At 44.8% G+C, this 17,245-nt stretch overlaps 1 long non-coding RNA gene across 1 annotated transcript; it reads right to left on the bottom strand.

The window, feature by feature from the left end:
* Positions 1 to 382: 382 nt before the first annotated feature.
* LOC140387649 (uncharacterized) lies at positions 383 to 16,554 on the bottom strand. Its single transcript, XR_011933927.1, has 3 exons — positions 16,298 to 16,554; positions 13,738 to 13,810; positions 383 to 587 (listed from the first exon to the last, which is right to left on the bottom strand). It is a non-coding gene; the product is annotated as an uncharacterized lncRNA (long non-coding RNA).
* Positions 16,555 to 17,245: the final 691 nt, after the last annotated feature.

Raw genomic sequence — 17,245 nt, 5'->3', positions numbered from 1 at the left:
GTCTAAATGAGGTATGTGTTTGCCTTATTGTCAATCCTGGTGCACACATTAAACCCTAAAAATCACTGATCTCTGATGACTAATCTCTCTCTCCATACACGCTTCCTGACCTGCTCTCTGTCTGCAACATTTTCTGTTCTGTTTCAAATCCCAGTACGTGGGATCACAGGAATGTGTGTGGCTGTGGGGAAAGAGGTTAAGGAGACTAATTGGAGAGCTCTTCCACACCGCCAAAATAAACAGAGCAGCCACCTCCTGTTTCAATAATTCTATGATAACAGGTTTTTTTTTAGAAGAAGCAAGGCGTGTTTTTATTTCAGTGAAATGTAAACCCCATTTAAGAGTTAACAGTTTTCGGCAATAGGAGAATTGACAACAAATATACTGACAGCTTTGTACAACAATGACCTAGATCAGGAGGAGAGCTGAGCTCGGCTGTTGAGTGATGCTATTCAAAGTATGCCTCCTGGCATTCACAAGTCAGCGGTTATTGATCTGTGGATGGTGTGAGCAAATCCTTGGCCAAGAATGGACCAATTTTCTGCCTCACAGAAGAAATTGGATGGCAGGTGGTAGGCATTGAAACTCTGAAAAAAGAAAGGAGACAATTTCATGGAGAGAATCCCCGGATAAAATGGATGTGATACATTTGAATGTTTCTGTGACCTTGAGGGTGAAAATGAACTGGATTGCACACGTCCAGACACTGCCTAACTGCCTTGCAGCTTTGGCTACTCTCCAGATACTACTTTATTTCAGTAATTTACGGTGTTTAAATTTGCTTTGCCTTTTTGTGCACATTCAAAATAATAGTTTAATCTTTGTTTCCATCGTGTTACTGGTGCAATTGTGACGACGGAGAATTCCCACGTGATTTTGTCATTATTACCAAGGGTAATATATATTTGTTCTTCAGTATTTTCATCCATGCTGTGCAGTTTTACCATCGGCCAGGTTTTGTTCCACTGGTTCACATCTTCCGTTTTGTCCTCAATAACCCAAACCCTCATCCGGACTTTACTGCCTCATTTTCTCCAGATATTTTAACATTACAAGAAGTTTCTTCTAATTTTTGAATTTATATTGTGCTCCATTCAGGAACCGGTAACATTTCAAGGAATCTGAATAATCAACAATTGACCACCTATCTCCGATTTAAATTTAACAACTGTTCAAGCTTCAACGTCTGTGTGTGGGGGAGAGTTCAAAACCTCGACCACCCTTTGAGTGAAGAAGTTCTTCCTAACATCTCTCCTGAACGGTCTAGCCCTAATTTTTAGACTCTGTCCCCTAGTTTTAGAATCTCCAACCGGTGGAAATAGTTTATCTTTATCGACCCTGTCTTTCCCTGTTTGGGGGTGAAATTCTCCGGTATCGGCGCGATGTTCGCCGACTGGTGCCCAAAACGGCGCAAATCAGTCGGGCATCGCGCCGCCCCAAAGGTGCGGAATGCTCCGCATCTTGGGGGGCCGAGCCCCAACCTTAAGGGGCTAGGCCCGCGCCGGACTAATTTCCGCCCCGCCAGCTGGCGGAAAAGGTATTTGGTGCCTCGCCAGCTGGCGCGGAAATGACATCTCCGGGCGGCTCATGCGCGGGAGCGTTAGCGGCGGCTGACGGCATTCCCGCGCATGCGCAGTGGAGGTAGTCTCTTCCGCCTCTGCCATGGTGGAGACTGTGGCGAAGGCGGAAGGAAAAGAGTGCCCCCACGGCACAGCCCGCCCGCGGATCGGTGGGCCCCGATCGCGGGCCAGGCCACCGTGGGGGCACCCCCCGGGGCCAGATCGCCCCGCGCCCCCCCCAGGACCCCGGAGCCCACCCGCGCCGCCTTGTCCCGCCGGTAAATACCTACTTTAATTTACGCCGGCGGGACAGGCATTTTAGCTGCGGGACTTCGGCCCATCCGGGCCGGAGAATCGCGGGGGGGGCCCGCCAACCGGCGCGGTGCGATTCCTGCCCCCGTCGAATATCCAGTGCCGGAGAATTCGGCAACCGGCGGGGGCAGGATTCACGCCAGCACCCGGCGATTCTCCAACCCGGCGGGGGGTCGGAGAATCTCGCCCAATATCTTGAATACTTCAATCAGATCAGGTGACTAATCCCTTAACCTTCTAAATTTTAGTGAAAACAGGTCTAATTTGTGTAATCTCTCCTCGTAATCAACCCCTATAATCCAGGTTTCATTTTTGTAAACCTACGTTGTTCTCTCTCCAAGACCAAAATATCCTTCCTAAGGTGTGGTGTCCAGAACTGCTCCCAGTGATGCCAAGTGGGGTCTAACCAGAGTTTTGTAAAGCTGCAGCATAGCCCCTGTGTCTTTATATTCCAATCCTCTGGATATAAAGGCAAGCATTCCATTAACCTTTTTGATTATTTTCTGCACTTGTTCCTGGCATTTTAAGGACATATGCACCTGAGCCTCCAAGTCTCTTTGGACATCCACTGTACCCAACCTCGTTCCATTTAGAAAGTCCTCTGCTCTATCCTTTTTTGGTCCAAAATGGATAACCTCACACTTGCTCACATTAAACTCCATCTGACACAATGTTGTCCACTCACCTAGTCTGTCAATATCTCCTTGGAATTTGATGCTATCTAAACTGTCTCCAATGCCACCTAACTTTGTATCATCAGCGAATCTGGATAGATGATTTTCTGTGCCATCATCCAAGTCATTAATAAATAATGTGAATAATTGAGGCCCCAACACAGATTCTTGTGCTGCATCATTCGTCCCCTCCTGCCACTTAAAGTATTGTAGAACCATAGAATCCCTAAAGTGCTGAAGGAGACCACTCAGCCCATCAAATCTGCACCAACCCTCTGTAAGAGCACCCTACCTAGGCCCACACCCCCACAACCCCATAACCCCATCTAACCTTTGGACATTAAGGGGAAATTTAGCATGGCCAATCCACCTAACCTGTACATCTTTGGACTGTGGAAAGAAACCAGAGCACCCAGGGGAATCCCACGCAGACACAGGAAGAATGTGCAGACAGTCACACAAGGCCGGAATTGAACCTGGGTCCCTGGCGCTGTGAGGCAGCAGTGCTAACCACTGTGTCACCATGCTACTCTAAGCTTACCGATTATCTAACCCATTATCCTCACTCTCTGTCACCTGCCACTCAACCAGTTTCCTAACCATGTCAATAATTTGCCCTCAATCTGTGGCTTCCACCTTAGTTAACAGACTCTTGTGTGGAACTTTATCCGGAAGTCCATATAAATAACATCCGTAGACATTCCCCTTTCCACTATCTTAGTCACCTCTTCAAAAAATTCAGTAAGATCAGTCAGACAGGATCTCCCCTCCACAAATCCATGATGGCTCTCCCTGATAGACCAACAGTTTTCAAGGTGTTCAGTTACCCCACCCTTGATTATAGAATCCAACAATTTCCCCATCATAGATGTTAAGCGAACCGGTCTGTAATTCCCTGGTTTCCCCTTTCACCCTTCTTAAAAAGTGGAGTGACATGCGTAGGGGGCGAGTCTCCAATATTGAGGCCAAGTGTTCGCGTCGTCGTGAACGCTGTTGCGTTTCACGACGGCGCAAACAGGGCCCGGGCACGACCTATTCTGGCCCCCACAGGGGGCCAGCACGGCGTTGGAGCGGTTCAACAGCTCCAGCATCCTTACGCGGCACCAAATGGGCGCCGTGCCAACCCGCGCATGCGCAGTTGGGGCAGCCCAATGTCTTACGCACGCCGGCCCCTCACCAACATGGGGCCGGTGTTCTGGGGCCCCGCGCGGAAGGAGGTAGGCCCGGGGGGGAGAGGCCGGCCCGCCGATTGGTGGGCCCCGACCGCGGGCCAGACCCCATCGGAGGCCACCCCGGTGAATGAGCCCCCCTCCCCACCCCCACAGGCCGTCCACCCAAAGGCCGCTCGGCCCATCCGGCTGGAGAATCGCCGCTCGCCGGTTCTCCGAGCGGCCCGGTGCGAATCGCACGCCGTTGGTTTCCAGGGGGTGGGAGAATCGCGTGCGGGGGTCGGGGCGGCGTGGTGCGATTTGCGCGGCGCCCCGGCGATTCTCCCACCCGGCGGGGGCGGGGGGGGATAGCGCCCATAATTTTCCGATCCAGAGGGATTACTCCTGAATCCAGGGAACTCTGAAAGATTATAGTTAGGGCATCTACAATGTGCTCCCCCACTTTCTTTAACCCCCTCGGATAGAAACCGTCAGGTCCTGGGGATTTGTCACTCTTTAGATCCATTAATTTCCTAGTTACTGATGCTGAATGTAAGTTAATTGTATTAAGACCCTGTCCTCTATCGACTATTAATTTTTTCGGAACTTCCAGCGAGTTATCCTCCTTTTCAACAGTAAATACAGAAGCAAAGTAATTGTTCAACATGTCTGCCAGTTCCCCAATATCAGAAGGTGTGGGTGAGCTGCCTTTTTGAACCACTGTGGTCTCTGAGATGTAGGTACTCCCATTGTGCTGTTAGTGAGGGAGTTCCAGATTATGCCACGATGGAAGTGTTGTAACCCTGCATGTCACTCATGCAGCTGGGGATGATTATTCCCTCCTGCTGATTGGGTTGTGAGTTAACCAGCACTAATATAACAGGTTAGTTACTCTAGCAGCTGAGTGAAAGAAGTCAGGACCTTGAGATGTGTAACCAGGTCCTGTGTAAATCCTACTGGATGCTAAATAAACTTTTGCTGATGAAATTTTTGGACTCCCCCTTTGCCGTTTACTTCAAGAAGTGAAGGAATGGAAATTTAGTTCCAAGTCAGAATTGTGTGTAACTTGGAGAGAAACCTCTCAGGTATCTGCTGCCCTTGTCCTTCTAGATAGTAGTGGCCTTAGATTAGGAAGATGCTGCCTGAGGGACCTTGGTGAGTTCCTGCAGTGCACCTTGTAGATGGTACACCCGGCTGCCACGGTGCATCGGTGGTGGAGGGTTTGAATGTTTGTGGAAGGGGGAGCAATCAAGCGGGCTGATTGGTCCTGGATTGTGTTGAGCTTCTTGAGTGTTGTTGGAGCTGCGCTCACCCAGGCAAGTGGAGAGTATTCCCTCACACTCCTGACTTGTGCCTTGTAGATGGTGGACAGGCTTTGGGAGTCAGGGGGTGAGTTACTTGCCACATGATTCATAGCCTCTGACCTGCTCTGGTCACCATAGGGAACACTCCTCATATTAAAGCGATGCAGCTGGTCTCACTCTAATGTGCAGATTCCTGAGGTACCTGAGATTCAACCCTTCACCTCGGAGACCTCGGGTGAGCGCCGTTCACCACTGGTCCCCACAAACGGGAGGACCCTCCCATATTGCTTTCGGGCTGGGGGCAGGTCTGGGAATGTTTTGGGGGCCTCGGAGCTCGGGACGCCATTTAAAAATGGCATCCCGATCTCTTGCTACAATGAGAGCAGAGCTCCCCACTGTACAAAACGGGGCTCTGTGCAGCAACAGCCACATGTTCCTCATTCAGGCCACTTATTCAGCGCGAGTCCTGTTTCTCGGCACTGTGAGTGTCGGGAAATACGCGGCTAAATGCGCTCGCTCGGAGACTTTGTCCCCTTGTGGGAGAATCGCGTCTATATTATTTAGATGGCTAGTCCAGTTCGGTTTCTGATCAATGGTAACCCTCAGGATGTTGATTGTGGGGAATTCAGTGATGGTAATGAGTAATAGTCAGGTCCTCTCTTATTGGAGATAGTCATTGCCTGGCACTTGTGTGGCACGAATGTTACTTGCCACTTGTCAGCCCAAGTCTGGATATTGTCCAGGTCTTGCTGCATTTGAACATGGATTCATTATCTGAGGAGTCAGGAATGGTGCTGAACATTGTACATTAATTATCAGCGAACATTTTCACTTCTGACCTTATGAGGTCATTGATGAAGCCGCTGATGATGGCTGCCCTGAGGACCTTCTGCAGCCATGTCCTGGAACTGAGGTGATTGTGTATCAAAAATAATTAAATAAAGTGAGGTTATTAACTTCGCATTTTAGCTTATAAAAACCTATATAAACGCAGCTCTACATCTTACTTTTTCCCCCAAGCGCTCCCTATCTTATGAAATATTTAAGGTTCATTCATTTTTCCTGTAATCAATCCCCTCCGGGATTTACTAGAGATTTCTCTTCAATGTTCCAGCTATTCACTAATATACAAGATTCTTGGTGGACCCTTCCATTAGCTATTGGCTGAGCGACCTTTCACCTTTCCTTTCAAACGTAATGACTGAATTTCACAGCTCAAGCACAAGACTCCCTTTGACTCCTGCACTGTGGCTTAAAACATCAGAAAACACCTTTGATTTCCGATAGTCCACAACTCTGCTTTCAAACTGCCATCAAGATGATTACCTCCAGAACTTCAACTGTAACAAGGTGAACTGTTGTTCACTGACACGAGATCTGCAGATATTTTCTTCAGCTTCCAGCTTCATAAATCTTCCAGTGGTTTTCCCGTGACCAACTTTTTCTAATGCAGAGTTCTGTTCCCAATCACAGGCTCTATTTGGGCAAACTGTCTCACGTTTACTCTACAATGGGTTAGGGTTAGGGTCTAACTTTATTTCTTTATTTCAAAGGAATTACAAGCTACAGGAGACCCAAAGCTGACAATCTCTCAGGTACTTTTCCAAACATCAACCAGTTTTGCCTGCTGGCTAACTGAGAGAGACTCAAAACAAAGAATATCATTAAGTCCTACCCATCTCCATAGCAATGGGGCAGGCATGGCCTGTTGCCAGATAATGGAAATGAATTCCCTTTTGACTTTTTGTGGATTGTCCGTAACCTCGGATGAATACGAACTTCCCCGTTAAGGGGTCGGGATTTACCCTCAACAAAGGAAGCCAACCGGACAGATGGGCTGGGTAGGTGACCCTTCGGGGAGTGGAGTTGTGTTTTGTAGTTATTCGTATAATTAAAATGTTTATTGCTTTTTCATGATCACTTCCTTGCGATCGCTCTATCTGGATCTAACACCTATCGAGCTTTTAACCGCTTAAATCAACATAGCCCAACCTTTTAACTATAATAAACTTGAAACTTGTTTGAGTTGCATCTACGTCAGTGTGGTTTTCATTACCCCAAAGTCCCCATTTTCTACAGTTTAAACTTTAATTCCTATAACTACGTTCCAAAACGCATGAATTATGAACTAGATATCCCCCACTCCATTCCTGATTTCAGCCTTCTCTGGCAGGAAGCTAATTCAGGGAGACCACTGTGGTATCTTCATTCCAACTGGGAGAAAACGCAGAAGAATTTCTGCAAGGTCACTATTATGAGATCCTTGGCACCTGACCAAAGTGGGGTAATGATATATAAACGGAAAATAATGAAAATACTCAGCAGGTCAGACATTTTGTGTTCATGATGGGTGCCAAGAAAAGGCTGTTCACCTCCTCAATCACAAAGGACACACTGTGTATAGACCACACCAGGAACAAAAATAGAGATCTGTACCCAAAAAGACAAAACAATTCGATGGGAAGAAAATCATCCAAAATATCATTTGAGAAAAAATAACCAAATGTAATAAGTAGATAGGAAAAGTCCTGCATACAGTACAGTCATAAAATGCTCTAATGACTGAATAAGTAATATAATTTCACACGCACAAAACTGAATGCGACAATGGTAACCCTGGGGCTGCCAAAATCAAAATTACTTAGATCAGATAAAACAGCAAGACACGAAAGCTACAAGAATCAACACACAACAATCATCAACAAGAAAGAGGAACCCCTGTGCAGCGGGACAATCGAGCTTAAAATGCACACGCATGGAGTAAATTGATATCCGCACCATCAATCATTTTGCAAACCCTTTTCACAGGCAAGGCATCAACAGATAGATAAGCACCTAATACACTGATAAACAGAGTTATAGAATCATAGCATGCTACAACTCGGGAGAATGCCATTCAACGAATCAGCCTCATACTGGCTCTCTGAAAGGTCCATTCATCAAATAAAACCTTTTGCTTTTTCCCGCATGTATCTGACAGGGTGGGAACAGTTAACTTCCCCGTGAACCTTGCAGAATACGAGCTCCCCCATTAAGGAGGCAATGTCTAGCTGGGGGGTATATAAAGCCGGCAAGTTAGACACCAGCAAGGCAGTCCCACTTGGGATCTATACCATGTGATGTATATAATAGTTATTGCAAATAAAGTTTCTTTGAACTACTTGTTCAAGTTGTGGACTCCTTCATGGTCATTTAAAACCCATACTCTTATCTTTTTTATTTTTCAAACATTTATTTCTTTAAATTTTAAACGTTACTATTGTGTTTCCAGAAGTGCACTCCATCTTGTAATAACTCTCTGCGTAACATTTTCTTAACTGTCCTTTTAGTCCTTTGGTGATGATCTTAGATTTTTGGGAGTAGAGATTATTCTGGGCCCTTTGTAAAACTGAGATAATTAAACCCAAAAGCTCCCGTTGTGAACATAGTGTGCTCTGTTCTCATTATGAACCCGAAAAATAGGTACAATGCATATCAAATTCTACTGCAGGAGCTCGAATTGTTGACTCCTTAATCAATGGAAATAGTGAATGCGTTTTAATGGAAACATTTTGGGGCCGATTGGTCGTGTTGGCGAGATAAAAACACGAGGGACAAAGGAACTGACGGATATGCTGATAATTTCAGATGAAAGTTGGGAAGAGGCTCATATGGAGCAAACTGTAAGTATAGAACAATTGACTCAGATGCCCTATTTCTTTGTTGTACGTTTTATGTGACTGAACACTTTGGCATGTCTAGAGGCCTGTCTTTCGTTGCTAGCTTATTACAGGCTGCAGCATCAATTTTTGGAATAGTCAATCAGTTTTTGCTAGTTTTATGAAATGTTCTGGCAATCTCCATTCTGGGGTCTCACTCTGTGCTATCGGGGGAAATCCTTGATCAATCCGGAATTCTAACTGTGGCAAGAATCCATTCCGAGAATGAGGCAGAATTGTATTGCTACAGGTCAAGCCAGCAGCAAAGAACAGCTCAAGGTTAGAGAGAGATGTCAAACTTGGGTAGAGTGTGGGATGTGGGGAACGGGCAAGAGGTGAGGTCCTGGTGGTCTTCAGGGGAATTATGGACTGGATTATTTATTGAATATGATTAATTCAAAATGTCACTTAATTTTCTCATGCAGTTTACTTCTGATAATATCAAGATTTTTAAAGCTAATACATTTAAATTATCAAATAATTTAAATAAGCAATGTAACTAATGTATTAAAGGTAGGGAGGGAAAACATCCTAGAAAATTGAATCAGAATTAAAATTGTTATTTTGAATTAAAAATAAACTTATTTTTTGATTAAGTTCAACCACAGTTTTTAACAAAGCATTTGTTACCCCTAACCCATCCCTCTCCATCACCCACCATGGAGTCTCATACCCCTTATGCCAACCCATGCACCCAGCCAACACTCTTTGCATTCCCCCCTCCATGCCAACTCACCTAATATCCTTGACAGGTCCTTGAAAGTTTTGAAAGTTCTTTGGCAGTTTCTTGACAGCTGGACAGTTTTTTGGCAGTTCTTTGACAGCTGGACAACTCTTTGACAGCTTGACAGTGCAAATGTATTTGTGCATAAAAATGTATAATCACATTTAATTTTAACAATCCCAAAGGGCCTTACTGCTCCCATAGGTGTCCCAGGACTCTAGTCAAAAGAATACCTTGCCTCTCCAAAGAGCAAGCACAGAATCATAGAATTTACAGTGCAGAAGGAGGCCATTTGGCCCATCGAGCCTGCACCGGCCCTTACAAAGAGCACCCTACTGAAGCCTACATATCTACTCTATCCCCGTAACCCAGTAACCCCCACTTAATATGTTTTGGACACTAAGGGCAATTTAGCATGGCCAATCCACCTAACCCGCACATCTTTGGGCTGTGGAAGGAAACTGGAGCACCCGGAGGAAACCCATGCAGACACGGGGAGAACATGCAGACTCCGCACAGACAGTGACCCAGCCAGGAATCGAACCTGGGACCCTGGAGCTGTGAAGCAACTGTGCTAACCACTATGCTACCGTACTGCCCAAACCCCTGGCTATCCAAATGAAGCCACCAAATTCTTTCCCCCTCTTGCCTGTTCTACCTGCACACTCAAGGTTTCAAGATGATAAATTCCAGCATCTTCCCTACTACCGAAGTTAAGCTCACTGGCCTATAATGACCAGCTTTCTGCCTACCTCCTTTTTTAAACAGTGGTGTCACGTTTGCTAATTTCCAATCCGCCGGGACCACCCCAGGGTCTAGTGAATTTTGGTAAATTGTCACTAGGGCATTTGCAATTTCCCTAGCCATCTCTTTTAGCACTCTGGGATACATTCCATCAGGGCCAGGAGATGTGTCTACCTTTAGCCCCATTAGCTTACCCATCACTACCTCCTTAATGATAACAATCCTCTCAAGGTCCTCACCTGTCATAGCCTCATTTCTATCAGTCACTGGCATGTTATTTGTGTCTTCCACTGTGAAGACTGACCCAAAAAACCTGTTCAGTTCCTCAGCCATTTCCTCATCTCCCATTATCATCTCCCAGCACGGTAGCATTGTGGATAGCACAATTGCTTCACAGCTCCAGGGTCCCAGGTTCGATTCTGGCTTGGGTCACTGTCTGTGCGGAGTCTGCACATCCTCCCTGTGTGTGCGTGGGTTTCCTCCGGGTGCTCCAGTTTCCTCCCACAGTCCAAAGATGTGCGGGTTAGGTGGATTGGTCATGATAAATTGCCCTTAGTGTCCAGAATTGCCCTTAGTGTTGGGTGGGGTTACTGGGTTATGGGGATAGGGTGGAGGTGCTGAACTTGGGTAGGGTGCTCTTTCCAAGAGCTGGTGCAGACACGATGGGCCGAATGGCCTCCTTCTGCACTGTAAATTCTATGATAATTCTATGATTATTAAATCTCCCTTCTCATCCTCTAAAGGACTAATATTTACCTTAGCCACTCTTTTTTGTTTTATATATTTGTAGAAACTTTTACTATCTGTTTTTATATTCTGAGCAAGTTTACTCTCATAATCTATCTTACTCTTCTTTATAGCTTTTTTAGTAGCTTTCTGTTGCCCCCTAAAGGTTTCACAGTCCTCTAGTCTCCCACTAATCTTTGCCACTTTGTATGCTTTTTCCTTCAATTTGATACTCTCCCTTATTTCCTTAGATATCCATGGTCGATTTTCCCTCTTTCTATTGTCCTTCCTTTTTGTTGGTATAAACCTTTGCTGAGCACTGTGAAAAACCGCTTGGAAGGTTCTCCACTGTTCCTCAACTGTTTCACCATAAAGTCTTTGCTCCCAGTCTACCTTAGCTTGTTCTTCTCTCAGCCCATTGTAATCTCCTTTGTCTAAGCACAAAACACTAGTGTTTGATTTTACCTTCTCACCATCCATCTGTATTTTAAATTCCACCATATTGTGATCGCTCCTTCCGAGAGGATCCCTAACTATGAGATCATGAATCAATCCTGTCTCATTACACAGGACCAGATCTAGGACCGCTTGTTCCCTTGTGGGTTCCATTACATACTGTTCTCGGAAACTATCACGGATATATTCTGTAAACTCCTCCTCAAGGCTGCCTTGACCGACCTGGTTAAACCAATCGACATGTAGAATAAAATCCCCCATGATAACTGCTGTACCATTTCTACATGCATCCGTTATTTCTTTGTTTATTGCCTCCCCCACCATAATGTTACGATTTGGTGGCCTATAGACTATTCCTATCAGTGATTTTTTTCGCCTTACTATTCCTGATTTCCACCCAAATGGATTCAACTTCTATTCTTGTATAGGAACTTCCCACCACTCGATACAATGGAATGGGGAGCCAGACAGTGAGGTGCCAAGTTTGAAAAGATAATGGAAGAACTGTGCAATTCAGATGCCACCTTTTGCATTTCCACCTTTAATCACACACGTGACCTCACCTGAGTTGCTACTTACACAAAATAATGGCCCATAATATTAGTTTTGCTATGATTTTGACAGCAACATTTGATCCACTATATTGATGTTCCACAGCATCGAAGTAAAGTAAAATTGTTTTACTGCAGTTTTACTCCAAGCACATCCTGAAAGCATTTTGTTCTCATACTCCTAACATCATTTTGGTATATTAATGTATAAGAATGTATCCTCTGTCCTTGAACAGAGCAATTAATATTTGCTTTGTGCAGATTTGCTGCCATGGTTCCTTTTCATATAACCTCAATTATACTTCAAAATTACAGTGTTAGTAAAGGAATTTACTCATCAGAATACGGAAGTTCAAATGCAGCTGTGTTGTATTTGTGATGTCTGTCTCTTTGGGGCAGTACAGTCGAAAAGCGCCACCTGACTCAAGGGACCAATGGGAACTGAGAGTGAGTGATCACCTCAGAAGGGGGAGTCCTCTCTTGGGAAGAATACATCTAGCAGCTATGTAGTAAGCATGTAAGGACTTGGAGCTGTGCTCCAAGGAATGCTAGAGCTGCAAAACCTCCTGTACCAAATTACTCTTTGTTAATTAACACCTTCTTGTTCTTAACAAAGTCTGGAGTCTCTTAAGAATGCCAATGGTGTGCGACGACGCATAACAGCATCTGAAATATTATTCAAAGTTAATACTAAAGTGTAAGAAGTTATGAAAACATTGTGTGTTTCACTAGGGTATATTCAATAGGGCAGCATGGTAGCACAGTGGATAGCACAATTGCTTCACAGCTCCAGGGTCCCAGATTCGATTCCCGGCTTGGGTCACTGTCTGTGCGGAGTCTGCACATCCTCCCCGTGTGTGCGTGGGTTTCCTCCGGGTGCTCCGGTTTCCTCCCACAGTCCAAAGATGTGCAGGTTAGATGGATTGGCCATGATAAATTGCCCTTAGTGTCTAAAAAGGTTAGGTTGGGTTACTGGGTTATGGGGATAGGGTGGAAGTGTGGGCTTAGGTAGGGTTCTCTTTCCAAGGGCTGGTGCAGACTAGATGGGCCGAATGGCCTCCTTCTGCACTGTCAATTCTATGATAATCTGTGAAGGAATTGAAGGAAATTGTGAGCAGTTTTGGGTCCCATATCTAAGGAAGGAAGTGCTGGCCTTGGAAAATGTCCAGAGGAGGTTCACAAGAATGATCCCTGGAATGAAGAACCTGTCGTATGAGGAACATTTGAGGATCTGGGTCTGTGATCGTTGGAGTTTAGAAGGATGAGAGGGGATTTTATTGAAACTTACAAGATACTGCGAGGTCTGGATAGAGTGGACGTGGAGAAAATGTTTCCACTTGTAGGAAAAACGAGAACCAGAGGACACAATCTCAGACTAAAGGGACGATCCTTTAAAACAGAGATAAGGAGAAATTTCTTCAGCCAGAGGGTGGTGAATCTGTGGAACTCTTTGCCGCAGAAGGCTGTGGAGGCCAAATCACTGAGTGTCTTTAAGACAGAGATAGATAGGTTCTTGATTAATAATGGGATCAGGGGTTATGGGGAGAAGGCAGGAGAATGGAGATGAGAAAATATCAGCCATGATTGAATGGCGGAGCAGACTCGATGGGCCGAGTGGCCTAATTCTGCTCCTCTGTCTTATGGTCTTATGGAAATGGGCAGTAATTCCTTTCATGGTTGGATTTCCAGTAGCTAATTTTCCCAATCCCAGTTATTGACAAATAGTTTCAGCTACTAACAGAGTAGAGTGGTATCATGAGAAGGAAACTGTCCAGTTAGAATTTTCAAACAGCATTCTAGGTATCCAGTGCTGACAGCATGTATTCCGACTTGCAACTGACCTGAATGAAATCAGAGGCTTATTATTGTAGCGATTGTGGCGATCTCCTGTTGGAATCTCTCCTGCAACGCTCACTGTGCAAAGGAGAACACAATTAGTAGACTCTAAACATGGCATTACTAATTTTAAAAAAACATTTCCCCTTTAATTTCCGAATTCATATTCCCCTGTTCCTTCCCTCGCCTCTCTTCATGTTTATTCCACTCCAACCTCCAGCTATTACATTTTAAAATCCCAAGTTTCAATTAGCAGCATCAAAACTCCTGCACCACCACTGACTCAGACATTTGGTAGAATGTTTTTTCTGGTTAACTGTGTGAATCTGCAGTAACTTTAGGGATAGTATTTGAGGTGGAGATTGTAAAATCCTGAGCAGAATGAGCAGGTATTGAAGATGTTTAGTTTTTATTGTGATTTGTTGAACAATAAGTTGCATTTGGAATTTACATCAAAGGGAGACTGTGCACTTTAAAGAACAATGCCATATATTTTGCACTGCACCCCTTCCATTATCTTCACTCTGAACCTTTCTTTGATTCCCTCCCGGCCTGTGTCCCTGCATCTGAGCACTCCTGCTCCCGTTATTTCATGGTGAATCCTTTTGCGTCTCTCTCTCTCCCAGTAAGCATTGGATTATTGTTGTCGATCGCCATTGCAGCATGCCTTGTGAAATACACCAGCCATTTAACAAAGACATTGACAATTGTTTAAAGGAACTTATTGCATGAGTTGATCTCCGTTGTGTCTTTGTGTTGTTATGGGTTCGAGATTGCTACCACTATCGATCTGGACATTCATATTTTTCAAGTTTGTCTGGTACATTCCATTTTGAATAAATTACATTGATTAAAAAAACAGAATTTTTCATCAGTTCTTCAGTCTTTTGCTGAAAGAATGAGGTTTGTTGACATAAAACGGGGTCAGTAATTGAGCAGTTTCACAGAAGGTCCCAGAGTGACAGATTCTGGAAGTGGCCGAAGGAGGTTGGTTGTATGTTTATGCTGTGCCAACACTCAATATTCATTCTACTTGTTGAGAAGTTCAGCTCAGACAGGATTTCAGTGCCATGTGTAAATATTTGTCTTGTGCAGTTGGAAGATATGTGCCGAATAATTCTATCTCTAAATAAACTTTAATGGAATTTAGGTATACAGACAACTGAGTTGGCTAATACTATTTCTGCATATTCCAGAGGGAATATACTGTGTAACATATCACTCAGCACAATAACATGCAAGGACATCAGCTGCAGTGTTACAAATGGGTTCATTTCCTTAGGACCAGTGTGTAGAAGAAGCTCCTTTTAAACATATCTTGGGGCGTATTGGGGAAAGCAGGCTTGTGGCTGTGGTTCTGTGTCTGTCTGTGCCTAATTTAATGTTGGGAAATTTGGACATTCTGAATTTTCCCTCAGGCGCCGGAGTGTGGCGACTAGGGGCTTTTCACAGTAACTTCATTGCAGTGTTATGGAAGCCAACTTGTGACACTAATAAAGATTATTATTATTATTATTAATTAAGCTGGAGACTGAGTTTCTACAAAATTGAGGGCATCTAGGGGCTCGATGTAAAAGGCAGGCATTTAAAATGAATGGAGCTGAGATGGACGTTCTACAAATAATTAAAATATGGGTAGAAATTTGCGTTAGGAGATAAAGATTGTTGTGTTGAGTTAAATTTCAAAGGGAAGTAAAAAGAGTTTAGAACTTGGAAAAGGTTAAAAATGAATAAAGTGAGGCTATTAAATTTCATTTTACTCAAATGTGATGGCCATTAGGATTTTAAGATGGCGGGATTTTCCGTTGCAGTTGACCTCGCACCCCATCAATGACGTAACGGGAATCGCGACTTTAAATGTTGGGATCTCCATTTGCATCAATCTAACTGTTGGTGTCAGGTGAATTCCGCCCTCATTAAACTGGCCATTCACCTCAGCGAGAGTTATAACACGTCCCCAATGATGTTTACCTGGCAGCGGAACCTGCTGGAGGTGCACAGGTGAGAGGGGGAGAGGGCCATGCCAGGACAGTACCCTGGCACCTGCTCCAGCACTGCCCCCAGTATTACCCCTTGTCACTGCCCCTTGGTGGGGGGGGCGTCCATTCTAGTGGTGGGGGTGGAGTTCTGTGAGGGAACTGCTGGTCAACATCCATGGGCAGGGTGGGGGAGTTCCAAGAGGTCGGGGGATCCATGGGGTGGGGTCGGGGTTCAGGGATGTCCTGAGCATTTAAACGTCCCAGTTTCTGGTGGGCAGGCTTGAATCAGAGCCCCCCCCCACCACGCCCCCTTCAGCATGAGGTCACAGGATTCAGACTTCTCATTGTATTATTCTTGCCAAAGTGTCTAAAATTATGGTGGGAAAAGGAGAGTCAGCGGCTTATTGTCATTGGACTAGTGATCTGGAAACCAAGGTATGCTCTGGGGACCCGGGTGCCAAACCTGCCACTGCAGATGGTGAAATTTGAATCCACTATAAAACTGGGATTAAAAGTCTAATGATGACCATGAAACCATTACTGTCATAAAAACCCATCTTTCGGGTAGGAAATCTGCCGTCCTTACCTGGTCTGGCCTACATGTGACTCCAGACCCACAGCAATGTGGCTGACTCTTCAATGCTCTCAGGGAGGGGCAGTAAATGCTGGCCCAGCGACACCAACATCCAATGAATGAATTAAAAATAAAGCTGGCAGTGTAGTCGTGCCCTCTGCTTTTCCTGCCCAAGTAGAAAAGGGCTGTGATAGATTGCCATGTTTCCCTCTGGGGTTTGGTTTGCGTGGCATTTACCATCTGCCAGATCGCATCACTAGTGTTCAGCCAAAATCTGTAAGGCCAATTATCAAAAGAAAATACACATTTTAAACCAAAACACTTTCTGTGCTGAATTACAATCTTAGATTATTAGCTAACGTGTTTTCCCGATCATGTACCTCCAGATTACTTCCCCTCTTCTACAGCCAGAGGGAGCCAGATTCAAAAGTCCAGGCCATTCTGGTAAGCTGCCTTTAAGAGATAATAGCAAGGCAACACTAGAAAGGAGAGTGTCGTGTGATCCAGTCTTAGTTTCACTTTTACTTTCAGCAGAGCACACACACAGCTCTAATGCTGATCTCTTCAAATCTAATTTCTCACATGCCTAAACTTAACAAATAAGCCCACAATGTGTTTACACATTCCCTTATGAGTGCTGGGTGCCTTTCTACTGTTGTCTGTAAATTATCAGACACTTCAGCCAGTTTATTTTCAAAACGTTGTACCCAGGTGTCTTTACTTTTGAGATGAACAAAGACAAAAGAGGTTTGCAGTGTAACTCAATTTTATTCACAATTCTCCGATTTTTAAAAATTGTACATCTATTTTATTTGGGGCTTACAATCTTCAGCATCACTCGCACAAAGTGCGACTCAGATTTGCAGCTGAGCTCTTGGTATTACCCACACTTAGTGAAGGGCGATGGCCAGGCTACGATCACTCGATGTGGATATCTTCTCTGGTCTCAGAGCCCAGGGA

This window comes from Scyliorhinus torazame, chromosome 13 (genome assembly GCF_047496885.1).
Source record: "Scyliorhinus torazame isolate Kashiwa2021f chromosome 13, sScyTor2.1, whole genome shotgun sequence".
In the NCBI taxonomy this organism is placed as follows: Eukaryota; Metazoa; Chordata; class Chondrichthyes; order Carcharhiniformes; family Scyliorhinidae; genus Scyliorhinus; species Scyliorhinus torazame.
This window is presented reverse-complemented; position numbering and strand designations above follow the sequence as displayed.